Consider the following 13,840-nt stretch of genomic DNA (forward strand, 5'->3'; position numbering starts at 1 on the left):
GTCTCTGTGTCCAGATCCCTCTTTATAAAAACCCCAGTCATTGGATCAGGGTCCACGTTAATCCAGTAAAACCTCATGTTAATTTGATTACATCTGCAAACAGGCCATTTCCCCATAAGATCACATTCATAGTTACTGTGGGTTAGGACTTAACGCATCTTCTTGGGAGACACAACTCACCATCTATTTTCCCCTGATAACTTAAGTCATTTATCCCACTACTATTTATTAACATGTCCAAAATTCCTGGGCTGATTTCAAATGTCAAATGTGTCATGCGCCAGTCCTCAGCTTACTCCTGGGACTGCTGACCATTCATTGTCTTTTCTTGTATCTGTAGCATATTTTTAATTATTACAGCTTTCTGTGGGGGTTAACTTGTGAGGCCCTTCTCAGTACGTTAGGCCAAGCTTCACTGCTCATGTTTCGGGCCAAGGATTGTTCTTTCGTGTGAACTATAGAAATTTTTGCCAGGTTTTCCCCAACTTTGGAGGTCTTTCGAGGTCTTTTATTTCTTGCATTGACTTTGTACAATGTTTAGGAATAACTAGCACTTTCCAAAGTTGATTGTTCTTTTGCAAGAATGGAATGTCTCTCTAATGTTTATTCAATTCTTATATCCCTCATTAGAGTAGGCCATTTCTTAAATTTATTCTTTGATATTTTGTGTTAATGATGGCAATATAATCTTGCATTATGTTTTTTGGTTTTTTTATTTTTCTTTTTAGGGCTGCACCCTCGGCATATGGAGATTCCCAGGCTAGGGGTCCAATCGGAGCTGCAGCTGCTGGCCTACGCCACAGCCACAGCAAAGTGGGATCTAAGCCTTGTACACCACATACACCACAGCTCACAGCAATGCCAGATCCTTAACTCACTGATCGAGGCTAGGGGTCGAACCTGCGTCCTCATGGATGCTAGTCGGTTCGTTAACTGCTGAGCCACAACGAGAACTCCCTGCATTACGGTTTCTAAATGACTGTATGTAAGAAAATTATTGTTACAGATTATTTTTAATCCAGCCAATATCCGAGCTTTTATTCTTTCTTTAAAGTTTCAGTTGATTGTCTGATTCCCCCAGTTTACAACTGTTTCATCTATAAATAAGGATGGTCTTGGCTTCTCGTTGCCAGTATTAAATTTGTATTTTATTCCCTTGTCTTCAAACTTTGGTTAATTGATATGGGTCTATTTCTTTAGAGCAATATACCTACTAAATTGGTCCAAAGCTGGTGACTGTGGGTAAATCACTTAGCCTCATGAGAGTTGGACTAAATTCATTTTACCCTTTGGCTCTAAGAGTCAGTGCTTCCACTTACATTAACTAATAAGGAAATGCTCATCCTGACACAATTTTGCTTTTTTTTTTTTTTTTTTTTTTTCTTTTTAGGACCTCACTTACAACATGTGGAAGTTCCTGAGCTAGGGGTCAAATTGGAGCTGCAGCTGCCAGCCAACGCCACAGCCACAGCAACACCATATCTGAGCCACATCTGCAACCTACACCACAACTCATGGCAACACCAGATCCTTTAACCCACTGAGCGAGGCCAGAGATCAAACCTGCATCCTCATGGATACTAGTTGGGTTCTTAACCCACTGAGGCACAAGAGAAACTCCCAATTTTGCTTCTTAAATTCTTCAATTTTTTTCCCCTAAATTATTACTGGTTTCCAAAAATCATGTTATTGCATCTTCATTTTATTCCAAGTTTTCTAAGATTACTGCCTGAGTCACATTTAGGACACTGGTTTTTATGCCTAAGAAGAGTATAAATGGGGAGTTCCTGTCGTGGCTCGGTGGTTAATGAATCTGACTAGGAACCATGAGGTTGCAGGTTCGATCCCTGGCCTCGCTCAGTGGGTTAAGGATCCAGCATTGCAGTGAGCTGTGGTGTAGGTTGCAGACACGGCTCGGATCCCAAGTTGCTATGGTTCTGGCATAGCCTGGCGGCTACAGCTCCAATTGAACCCCTAGCCTGGGAAACCTCCACATGCTGCGGGAGCGGCCCTAGAAAAGGCAAAAAAAAAAAAAAAAGAGTATAAATGGATGAGGTAGATCATAACTCTTCGTTTGCAGGGTGCTTAGTTGGCTTTGTTTATGAGGTACAGTACTTCACATTTTCTCCTTCTGTGCCTCCACATTCTGGAGCTTGCACTCTTGGTCACTTTCTCCCAGAGCTACCAATTGGGCATGAATGAACGAGTGAACAAATAAAAACAGATGGATAATTATTGAACTGTTTTCAAAAATACCCATCTCAGAGGTCCATTGCGGCTCGGCAGGTGAAGGACACATTGTTGTCTCTGTGAGGATGTGAGGTCAATCCCTGGTCTCGCTCAGTGGGTTAAGAATCTGGCATTGCCACAAGCTTCATCGCAGGTCATAGATGAGGCTCAGATCCATTATGCTGTGGCTGTGGTGTAGGCAGGCAGCTGCAGCTCCGATTCGACCCCTAGCCCAGGAACTTCATATATTTCACAATGTGGCCGTAGGAAAAGAAAAAAAAATCTCATCTCATTTTATAACACCCGGTGAGGTGGACTTGCTGTCCCCATTTAAAATGAGGATGCCATCAGATGAAGAGAATTACCCAGTAAGTGGCGGAGCGGGGATTCTGCCTCCCATGCTTTCTCCGGTAAATCTCAGCTGCCTGCTGTTGTTCAGGGGTAGAGAGATCTCAGAATAGAGGATGTTTTCTGGGATGCTCAACCTTTGTTGAAAGACTATAAAAGTAGAAATATTTAAAAAATAGTGAAACACTAAGGGGGAAAGGGGAGGAATGAAGCAGAAGCAGATAAAGGTAAGCCAGAAATGGATATCTGATGAATTATCTATGCCAACAAGAAGATGGAAAAAGGAATGCTGGCTTGCATCCAGTTCCCCATTAAAGATGAAAGTTTAAGTTTGGGGGAATACTTTGAGATTCTCTAGAAAGTTCTGTAACCTGGGAGCTGAGGAATAAACAACCACTAATATGTGTTGAGCCCTTCCGATGCACCGGGCACTGCACCGAATGCTTTACCTATGGTACCTTGTTGCTATGGGCGACCTTGTCTGTATTATCTGCATTTTATAAATGAAGAAATTAAGGCTTGGAGAGGAAGAGGAGGTTCCACCTGTCCCGCACCTGGTCAGCACAAAGCCAGTTTTTCCAAATGATGAGAGCAATGGGGGGTGCTGCCAACCTCGAATCTCTAGGAAGGAGAGGGCATCTAGAGCGCCACTGAGTGGAGGGTGAACTTGGCCCTTCTCTCCTGCTGGTAAAGGAGTCAAGAACGGTGTGTTTCACTCAACAGGCAGGGTGAAGCATGTGGGCCTGAACAACAGGCGTCCCTGACACTACCCCACCCTGGGCTAGAAAGCAGGGCTGGAGAAGGAGTGCTCTAAATTCAAAATCTTAGAGATGGATCAATTTCAGATGATGATGGGGTCTAAGAAATCACTTCTTTCAGTCAACAGTTATTCAGTACTTCCTAACACCTAAGCACACATGGGCGGTCCCTAGTCCCAAATAAATGCAGGGCTGTGGTTGTCACGGGCAGAGGCTCTGAAGTCAAAGTGCTGAGTTAGAATCTCAACGTGGCTCCTCACCAAGTGAAGTGGAGCAAGTTCCTTCTCTTTGGCTCAATTTACTCTGCAGCTGGGGTAATAACCATACTTAGCACATAGTGTGGTTAGGGGATTATCTCATACCGCCTTTAGTGCGGAACTTGGCCTAATACAGGCATGTCGTAAAAATAAGCCACCATAAGGGCAGGAGGTGATCAACAATTAAATCATCAAATTCTTCGTTACAACTTGACAGATGTCACGAAGGGTGAGCACAGGGTGCAGCTGGAGCAGGACTGGGGCCTGAGTCGAGATGGGGGACCATGTCAGCCTCCTTGCATGAGCAGGTGGCATGCAAGCCTAAAGCAGGTGGTGTGGGCAGGGAGAGCGAGCGAAAAAGAAACTTCCAAGACTAACGAACAACACGTGTAGGATCCTGAGCTGCAGAATTATTATTTTTTTCCTGTTTAAATGTACATGAGGATATTCTTCTTTTTTTTTTTTTTTCCTGTCTTTTTGCCTTTTCTAGGGTCGTACCCATGGCATCTGGAGGTTCCCAGGCTGGGGGTCCAATCAGAGCTGTAGCCGTTGGCCTACACCAGAGCCACAGCAACACAGGATCCAATGCGCGTCTGCAACCTACACCACAGTTCACGGCAACGCAGGATCCCCAACCCATGGAGCAAGGCCAGGGATCGAACCCGCAACCTCATGGTTCCTAGTCGGATTCGCCAACCACTGAGCCACGATGGGAGCTTCGAGGATACTCTTCTTCATTCAGTTTCTTTCTCTCCCATTTCAAACTGTCCTGTCCCTCCTACCCATCTGCAGCACCATCTGGCAGAGTCAAACGTCGCCACTTAGAGGCAGAAGATAAACGGCTTCCATTTTGCACGGACCCAGACCAGGAACAATGGAAGTGTTCCTAGCCCAACTGCCTTCATGGTGACATTTTATTATTACAGATTTTCCCTGCTTAACACCTTCCGGTGGCTTCCCCTTCCCTCAGCGTGCATCCAAACACCTTGCCATGGCCTCTGGCTCATGGCCAGTACTTGGCCCCTCACTCCCTCCCCACCAGCCACATGCCTTTGCTCTTTCATCTGTGCTTTGCTCTCCCTTCTTAGACGGTGCAGGGCTCCCCAGATCACCCAGCTCAGGCCTTTGCTCACTTGTCACCCCCTCAGGGAGGCCTTCCCTCCGCCTCTACCTGCAGCAGCATTTCCCTGGCATCTCTCTCCCTGCACACTGCTTTGTCTCCTTAGCACTGCTTGTTGCCTGAAAGAGTAACCACGTGTCTGCCCCTCTACACAGATGCTATGATATCAGCTCTATGAAAGGAAAAGTTTGTCTAATCCACTGTAATATTTCCAGAATTTAGGACAGTGCCTGGCACAGAGCAAGTGCTTAGTAAATATTTGTGGACTAAATGAACTGTCCACACAATCACTTCTATTTGGCTTATCATTATGTCCCTGTCAGTTTTACTCTTTTTGCAGCAGTTAAATGTGTATGTGTGTGTGTGTGTGTTTAGAGACAGAGAGAGGGAGAGGAATTGTCTGTTTCTGTGATTCCAGAAAATTTGAAAACTTCTGCAGAACTGCAAAAATTCTTGGCAAGCCAGAACTGAGTCAATAAAATACAGAATAAAGGTATGGGATTACAGTCAGATGACCAAAAAAGGTTAGACAATCTGCAAAACAAACAAAAAACTAGCTCTTTGATTTTTTTTTTTTTTTTTTTGGTCTTTTTTGTCTTGTTGTTGTTGCTATCTCTTGGGCCGCTTCCGCGGCATATGGAGGTTCCCAGGCTAGGGGCTGAATCGGAACTGTAGCCACCGGCCTACGCCACAGCCACAGCAACATGGGATCCGAGCCGCGTCTGCAACCTACACCACAGCTCACGGCAACGCCGGATCGTTAACCCACTGAGCAAGGGCAGGGACCGAACCCGCGACCTCATGGTTCCTAGTCAGATTCGTTAACCACTGCGCCACGACGGGAACTCCCTTTTTTTTTCTTTTTTTTTTTTTTTTTTTTGATTTTTTTAAGAGTACCAATCTCCACATCCTACAACAGGGTGCCGAATTCAGTACATCGGTTTTACCTGAACAATTCTAATGTGCTATGCGGTCTACAGAGCTGTTCATTTCCATGGTTCTCATGCAGGGCTACATGGAACCAGATGTGACTCACTCTCTAGATCTGTAGGGATCCTCTTTTCCATACTTCCTGCTTGAATAGGATTCCTGCCTGAAAGTTTGGGAAACATAACAGCCATCCCAACTCACCAAGCTTGCAGGCAGGACTCATGTTTTTCAAGCCTCTGCTATAAGGAAATTTCCCTCACTGACCTTCCCGGCCACCTGGTGAGGCCAGTATTGTCCCTTTTTTCCAAGTGAAGAAACTAGCGCACAGGAAAGTTTCAAGTTGTTCTTTAGGTAAATGAGAGATCAAAGAGGTTTATCTCGTAACACAAGAGGAACCCAGAAGACAAATAAAATCTTGAGGCCGACAGGACCAGGGCCTTGCGCGGCTGGGGGTGGGGGCAGGGACAGGGGCGGGGTGCGGTTCAGAGGCTAAGGAATTAGCCCAGAGCTGGGCTGTGTGGGAGCCAGGAGCCCAGAGTGACCTTGGCAAGAAGCTCTGAGAAAGTCTGTTCCGCTGGGAGAGGAACGTGGGGGTGGGAAGAAGGCAGGCGCCCTCTGTTGGAGAAATGTAGGAATAGGGAAATTCCATTCTTTGGGGAATAGGGGATGTTTTTATCTTTTTTTTTAATTTTTTCTTTTTGCCTTTTCTAGGGCCGCTCCCTCGGCATATGGAGGTTCCCAGGCCAGGGGTCTAATCAGAGCTGTAGCCGCCGGCCTATGCCAGAGCCACAGCAATGTGGAATCCGAGCCGTGTCTGCAACCTACACCACAGCTCACGGCAACGCCAGATCCTTAACCCACTGAGCAAGGCCAGGGATCAAACCTGCAAACTCCTGGTTCCTAGTCGGATTCGTTAACCACTAGGATGTTTTAGAGTGCAGAAATCCCAGAAATCAAAACTTAGTGCTCTGGGTTTGTCTGGGCATTTGGGGGGAGGGGTGAGACAGAGGGGGTAAGAAATGGCATCCTACCGGCCTTTGTGCACCAGGACGGGGACCACACTACAAATGGATATAGCTCAGAGTGTATTTTGAGGGACTCAAACTCAGGTTTCACCTGTCTCCAAAGCGCTGGCTTTATCTACTGTGGTCTGGTGTCTCCAGCTTCTTATATTTAAAAAGATACATTAAACCTTCCACTTGTCTTCGAATATATGTCATTCTTTAACTTGGACAACTGGCAGTTACCCCAGAAATAGCCTTAGGTGGAGCTGGAAATACACCGTAATAAATTACTTATGATGGTTGTTCATAATGCCATACGAAACCAGTATGTAAAGTCATTATTTTAAAATATGAAAAGTAGTTCCCATTGTGGCTCAGTGGATTAAGAACCAGACATAGTCTCCTGGAGGACGCAGGTTCGATCCATGGTCTCCCTCCTTGGGTTAAGGATCTGGCATTGCTGTGAGCTGTGGCACAGACTACAGCTACATCTCTGATTCGATCCCTAGCCTGGGAATTTCCATATGCCACAGGTGCAGCCATGAAAAGAAAGAAATAGGACTTCCCATGGTGGCGCAGTGGTTAATGAATCCGACTAGGAACCATGAGGTTTCGGGTTCGGTCCCTGCCCTTGCTCAGTGCGTTGGCGATCCAGCGTTGCCGTGAGCTGTGGTGTAGGTTGCAGACACGGTTCGGATCCCACGTTGCTGTGGCTCTGGCGTAGGCCAGTGGCTGCAGCTCTGATTCGACCCCTAGCCTGGGAACCTCCATATGCAAAAAATAAGACAAAAAAATAAATAAATAAATAAAATTAAAATTAAATATGAAAGTGACTTTCCTTACTCTGAAATTCATGAGGATTTTTTTTTCTTTTTTTCTTTTTTTTTTTTTTTTTTTTTTTTTGCACTTTAGGGCTGCACCCCCAGCATATGGAAGTTTCCAGACTAGGGGTCAAATCAGAGCTAAGCTGCCAGACACAGCCACAGCCACTCGAGATCCAAGCTGCATCTGCAACCTACACCGCACCTCACAGAAATGCCGGATCCCCTACCCACTGAGCAAGGCCAGGAATCAAACCTGCATCCCCATGGATACTAGCCAGATTTGTCTCCACTGCATGACAATGGGAACTGCGCATGAGGATTTTTAAGTTTTGTGTAGAAGCTCAGTGTGCATCTGGTTGGGTTGCCTGGCCGTGTTCTATCTTGGTTCATGAATAAGAAATTAATACTAATCTGTTTCACCATCCTTCAACTCCCAGAAAGCAAAGCAGTAAGAGAGGGAATTTCCAAATTGTGCATGGTTGCTAAAGGCAACATCTTTTTCTTCCCTGGGAATCAGGAAAAGGCAACAATGAGAACTGAAATTAGGATGTTTTCCACTTGGAAGACTTGTTTTTAATTCTCTTTTTAAAAATACTTGGGTCAGACAAAGAAATCAAAATTGCAGAATTGTTAAAGGAAAAAAAAATTTTTTTTTAAATCGCATTCAAAGCCAAACGGGGAGACACGGGATACATTCCAGAGTAAATTTCTTGTGCAAATACTTGCGTCAATATAAAATAAAGAATAAAGCCAATGAAACAAACACTTAACAGAAGGAGTTTTTCTTTTAAAAAAAGAACAAGTTAGATGGAAAAAAAGACAGAAGAAAGGCATTTTAAAAAGTAAAAGGAGATATAAATGAGATGTGATTTTTTTAAAGTAGAAAAATGTTTCCTCGAAAAAATTTTAAAGATAAATAACTAGCTAACTGACCTAAAAATAAGAAAACAAGGGAGAAAATATCAATACTCAAAACAGGAAATCATAGGAAACCACAGAAACAGGGAAAATTGAATAATTCATAAGGGAATAATTTACTCAGCTCTCAGCAAATACATTTAAAAGCATGAATGAAGTAGACACTTTTCTAAAGAAAATACAATTTGTAGAAACTCAACCCAGAAGAGATAGAAAATCTAAACAGACTAATGCTCCTAGGACGATTAGAATTAGAAAACTGCCAAAGAAATGCACATTGCCCCAAGTTGCCCCACGTCCCACCCAGGAAAGCACCCAGATGTTTTCTCAGGGAAATCACTCCAACCTTCAGGAAGCAGATAATTCCCAGGTCACAGAATTAATTTTTCCAGCTAAGGAGTTGGCAGCATTGCCATGTGATATGGCAAAGGCCAGTGTTGACTCTGTGTGTCTGACTGACCCACAGTGACCTCAAGGATCAGAGAATCTCAGTCCTCTCCCACCAGGACTCCCAACCCCGGACTACAAAAACAAAGAAGCATATTGCTGGTTTTTTCACTTACATCTTGTAAATTCCAGCAAACTGCTACCATCGTGTTCTTTTTCATTGATTCACTAGATACCCATGATGTGCTTACTATTTGCTGGGCATCCTTTTTAAAATTATTTTTATTTTTATTTTATTTTATTTATTTTTTTGCTTTTTAGGGCCACACCTGTGGCATATGGAAATTCCCAGGCTAGAGGTCAAATCGGAGCTGCAGCTGCTGGCCTACACTACAGCCACAGCAATGCAGAACCCAAGCCGTGTCTGCAAACTACACCACAGCTCACAGCAATGCCCAGTCCTTAACCCACTAGCAAGGCCAGGGATCAAACCCATGTCCTCATGGATACTACTGCTGAGCCACAATGGGAGCTTCCTGGGCATCCTTCTTAACTGAAGCAGTGAGCAAAACATGCAAGGTCCCTGACCTCATGGAACTTCTATTCCAGTGGGGGAGGTAGGCAGCAAAAACAAAATATATCATAGTCCATCAAATGATAAGCATGATGGAGAAAAATCAAGCAGACAAAAGGAGGGGTGGCCGTGGAGAGGTTTGTTGCTAAGATAATATCCCGGCTGAGCTGTGAAAGAAGTGAGGGAAGAAGCGTGGACCTCTCAGGAAGAGCATTCAAGTCCAAGGGCCAGCTAGGAAAAGGTTCCAGTGTGGGATGTGTGCAGTGTGTTCGAGAAACAGCAAGAAGGCCGTCAGGGCTCAAGCACCTGGAGCTAGAAGGAGAGTTATAGGAGACGAATTTAGAGTAACCAGACCGGATTATACAGAGCCTCATAAGCAACTATTACAATTTTGACGTTTATTCTGAGAAAAATGGGAAGACATTGGAGGGTTCTGAGCAAAGGCTCTGAAACTGACATTTAGAAAGAATGTTCTGTCTGATGCCAAGGACAGAAGCAGAGGCAGGGAGAATGGCAATGAGACTGTTGATCACAACCCAGGCAAGCGATGATGGTGGCAGGGACCCAAGTGGTGGCAGTCCAGGGCGTGATAACTAGCTGCATTCAGGTTAAGCCCTGGAAATCCTTCCAGAGTTGAAACAATGCACAGGCATATGTTGGTGCTTGGGCATGATGACTCCACGAAACAGTATTTGAAGTCAGTGAAGGACCTCGGTCAAGAACAGTCAAAGCAAAATCCATAGCATCTTTTACCCAAAGGCTATGAGTGAAGAGTAGAAAAAAGTATCTTAATGAAGCCCTAGGAATGGAGACTTTTAAAGAAGGCATTAGTATTCATCATCCAAAAATGAATCGAAATTAGCCTTGATCAGATTGGTCTTTGTGCTTGTTGCCAGTATTTAAATGATGAAGTTCCTTTTTTTCTGAATTCAAGCCCAGAAACCATTTTGAAATGCATGTCAATCATTTCCAGAATGCGGAAGTGCTGAAAGGTCATGGTTATTACTCAGCGGAGTTATGGAGGGCCCCGTGGGTAAGAAAGGACAAATAGTTTCTCCGTTGTGGGTACCACGGATATATGGTTCCCTGTCGGTCTGAGGAGAAGAGCGGTGTTCAAGTTCTAATCGTGATGGAACTTTAAAAGACGTCCTCCTTGTAACCAAATCATAGAAAGACGGAAAGGGCGTGAAGCAGAAACCCAGTTCATCTGATCCCCTTGGATAAACCCCCCGAAGTAGTCCAGACCACCAGTTTCTAAACACTTCTCTGAAGAGGATAAGGATCACATAGCCCTTCATTATCAAGTTCATTATCAAGAGTGGGAAGAAAATGATGCAGGCCCCTGCAGCCTGCTCTGCTCTCTCCATCTGTACTGCTGGCCCAGCTGGATGCCTGGCACATAGCATATGCTCAGTAAAGATTTGTGTGAGGGAATAAACAAAGGAATGAATGGTCAAATCGTCTCTGACATCATTCTATCCTTTTACAGAATGAATAGTACAAGTGGCGAACAATGCATGATTTTATAATAAACCTCAGGCTCTGAGGGCAGCCAGACCTGCCTTGGCTCTGTCACGACATACTATAGAGCCTGGTCAGGTTCTCCAAGCCTCTCCGTGTCTCGGCTTCTTCATCTGTAACATCAGGATAATAATACTGACTTCCTGGGCTTGTTGTAAGGTTTAACTAAGACAAGGTACGAGAAGAATCCAACATAATTACTAGTTATTGTTACTGACACTAAAATGGCATTAAAATGACTAAAAGGAATTTTGCAAAAGTGACATCTTATGGATAAACTTTAAATGTTGTTCTTTTGTTGTGAAAAATGTTAAATATATACAAAAATATGGCGTGTCATTGAACCTGCATGTACGTACGTACCTAATAGCCAGTGTCAATAATTATCAGCTCATAGTTGGTTATCACCTTCTCCAACCACTTGGATGTTTGGAACAAATCTCAGACGTTATCTCATCTGTAATATTTCAATATGTATTTTTTAATAATAATAAAATAATAACCAAAATTTAATACCATCCTTTAAAATAATTAATAATGATTCCTTGGGAATTACCATCATGACTCAGTGGTAACGAACCTGACTAGTATCCATGAGATTGCAGATTTGATCTCTGGCCTTGCTCAGTGGGCTAAGGATCTTGTGTTGCCATAAGCTGCGGTGTAAGTCACAGATGTGGCTCAGATCTGGCATTGCTGTGGCTGTGGCATAAGCTGGCAGCTGTAGCTCAGATTCGACTCCTAGCCTGAGAACTTCTATATGCTGCAGGAGCAGCCCTAAAAAGACAAAATAAAAAATTAACAATGACTCCTTAATTAGATGACTTGTTGGTTGGCTGGAAGCCACAGCAGAAAAGAAGAGAATCGAGGCTGTTCATGGCAGGGGTGGGGCAGGGGATGGGTGCAGGGGAGTATGCGGGGGAGTAAGAGAGGAGCGAGGAGAGTAGGTTTGAAGCCAGCATTTCATGCCCAAAGCAAAGTAAAGCTGCAGTGACCCATTACCTATAATTTTCTTACTTTCCAAAGCAAATCCCATTTCTTTTGAAACAATTCTGTACAAATTCTTCTGCTTCTAAATTGGGGGGATTTTAGCATCTAATTTGATCTTTTCGTTACCTTGAGGCATTGCTGGCAAGGTTCGCTTTTGTGCAGATTAAGATATCACACAACCAGAGAGTTCATCTAAGGAGGACAGGACTGGTTTGCTTTCTGAAATTTAACCTAGCACAGAAGCTCACTCATATTCGAGAGAATCCAGTTCTTAGTATATTCCAGGCTCTGCTCTCTTCCTCCCCTATTTTCCCCTTATTTGTTCTACAAAGTCAGTAACCCAGTGGAAACCCCATTTTTATTCTCTGCTGCTCTACTGATTAAACCTTGAATTAATTTCTTTCTTTCTTTCTTTCTTTCTTTCTTTCTTTCTTTTTTTTCTTAACTGGAATTTGGAGCAATGTGGGCGCTTCAAAACAAAAGCTATGGGAGTTGAAGATATGGAACATCAATAGTTCAAACCCAAATTACTCTACCCCATTGAAAGCCAAAGTGAAGGAAAAGTCTGGAGTCTAGTGGGTACCATCAGCAAGGAAATTAAGGACGATGCTAAGACGAAGAGTCCAGAAGCACTCAGAAGGTGCAAAGGGCACCCAAGACAGACTGCTTATTTCTTCTCCGAAAGCCTAAGTCAGCTTGGATGCAATGGAAACTTCACCTGGGGGAGATAAAGAATTTGGATTCAGAAGTCTGACTCAGACAGAGGCCCTAGAAAACCCTGGTGTTGTCCCCGCAAAGCCGCCCATCCGGCTCTGACAGTCTGCCTACTTCCCACTTTAGAAGTTGGCTTCGAGACCTAAGGGCCGTGTCCATTTTATTTACTGCTGTATACTTGCTGCCGAGAACAATGTCTGGTCCATAGTAGGACAACAAATATATATGAACGAATGAACGAATGAATGAAAAACAAGTACTGCTCCTCAGTCCACACTATTCCTTACTAAAAGTTCTATTCTATCGAGAACTTAGAAGCAACTACCCAAGAGGAGAAAGAAACCAGAATATGTTTCTTCTTTTGACCCGCAAAGTTGCCTTAAAAAGTACCTGTGCTTTAATGTATAATTTTAGTGCCTCTGAAAACACAGGGTAACAAAAAAAAAAGTTGGTAAGAAAACTGATATAGTGAATTATGGGCAAAGAACAAATGACCTAGTTTGATTAGATCTCCAAGAAGATAAGAAAAAGAGTTAACATGGTTCAAAATGATAGTTCTCCGCCTTCACCCTTTAAGGAAATGACTTGGCTTGATGGGCTGAAAATCTTTATCAGCTCGCTGGAAACCGAGGGTGGGAGTGGGCAAGGAAGAGGCCTGAGCTGAGTGGGGCCCAGCGCCCCACGGAGTGGGAAGGCCAAGGAGTGTGTGGCAGGGAGGCCTGCGGAGAGGCCGAGGGGGTGGAGGGTATGTGGTCCACCAGGGAGGTTACTCCGGGAGCTTCCAAGAAGGAAGAAAAAGGAAGAATTAACCAGAGACCCCACCTGCCTGAACGCCTGCCAGGGGCCCATTACTCAGAATCACCTCGTCAGCCTGCTTAGCCTTGGCAGCCGCCCCCACCTCCACCCCCGCCCCCACTGCCAGATTCCCTGAAGGCCTCATGAGTTCCTTCATTCACTCACATGCCAGCACCTTGCACAATTCCTTGCCCTCCCCTGCCCTCCTTCCACCAGTCCTCAGGGTTTTAGCTTTTCTCAGCTAACCAAATTCCCAACAAAAGCAAGCATCCAGGAGTTCCCTCTGTGGCACGACCAGGATCAGTGGCACCTCTGCAGTGAATGCAGGTTTGGGGCGGCCAAAAAAGAAAACAACAAAACAACAGCAGCAACAAGTCGTCACAGCGACTTAAGAGCAAATGTTTATTGAAATGATTCTTAATACTTATTCCCCCCAAATAATGATACGTTATAATATATGAACAAAATGAG

The 13,840-nt window shown here is 44.3% G+C and overlaps 1 long non-coding RNA gene across 1 annotated transcript in view; it reads right to left on the reverse strand.

The window, feature by feature from the left end:
- Positions 1-13,840, reverse strand: part of LOC146405986 (uncharacterized) — a 436,419-nt gene that overhangs the window by 88,661 nt on the left and 333,918 nt on the right. The gene's annotated exons all lie outside the window — the stretch shown is intronic.

This window comes from Sus scrofa, chromosome 1 (genome assembly GCF_054392235.1).
Source record: "Sus scrofa isolate SSC_HxYL_T2T_F1_AM1 chromosome 1, Sscrofa_HxYL_maternal_Yorkshire_Landrace_v2.0, whole genome shotgun sequence".
In the NCBI taxonomy this organism is placed as follows: domain Eukaryota; kingdom Metazoa; phylum Chordata; class Mammalia; order Artiodactyla; family Suidae; genus Sus; species Sus scrofa.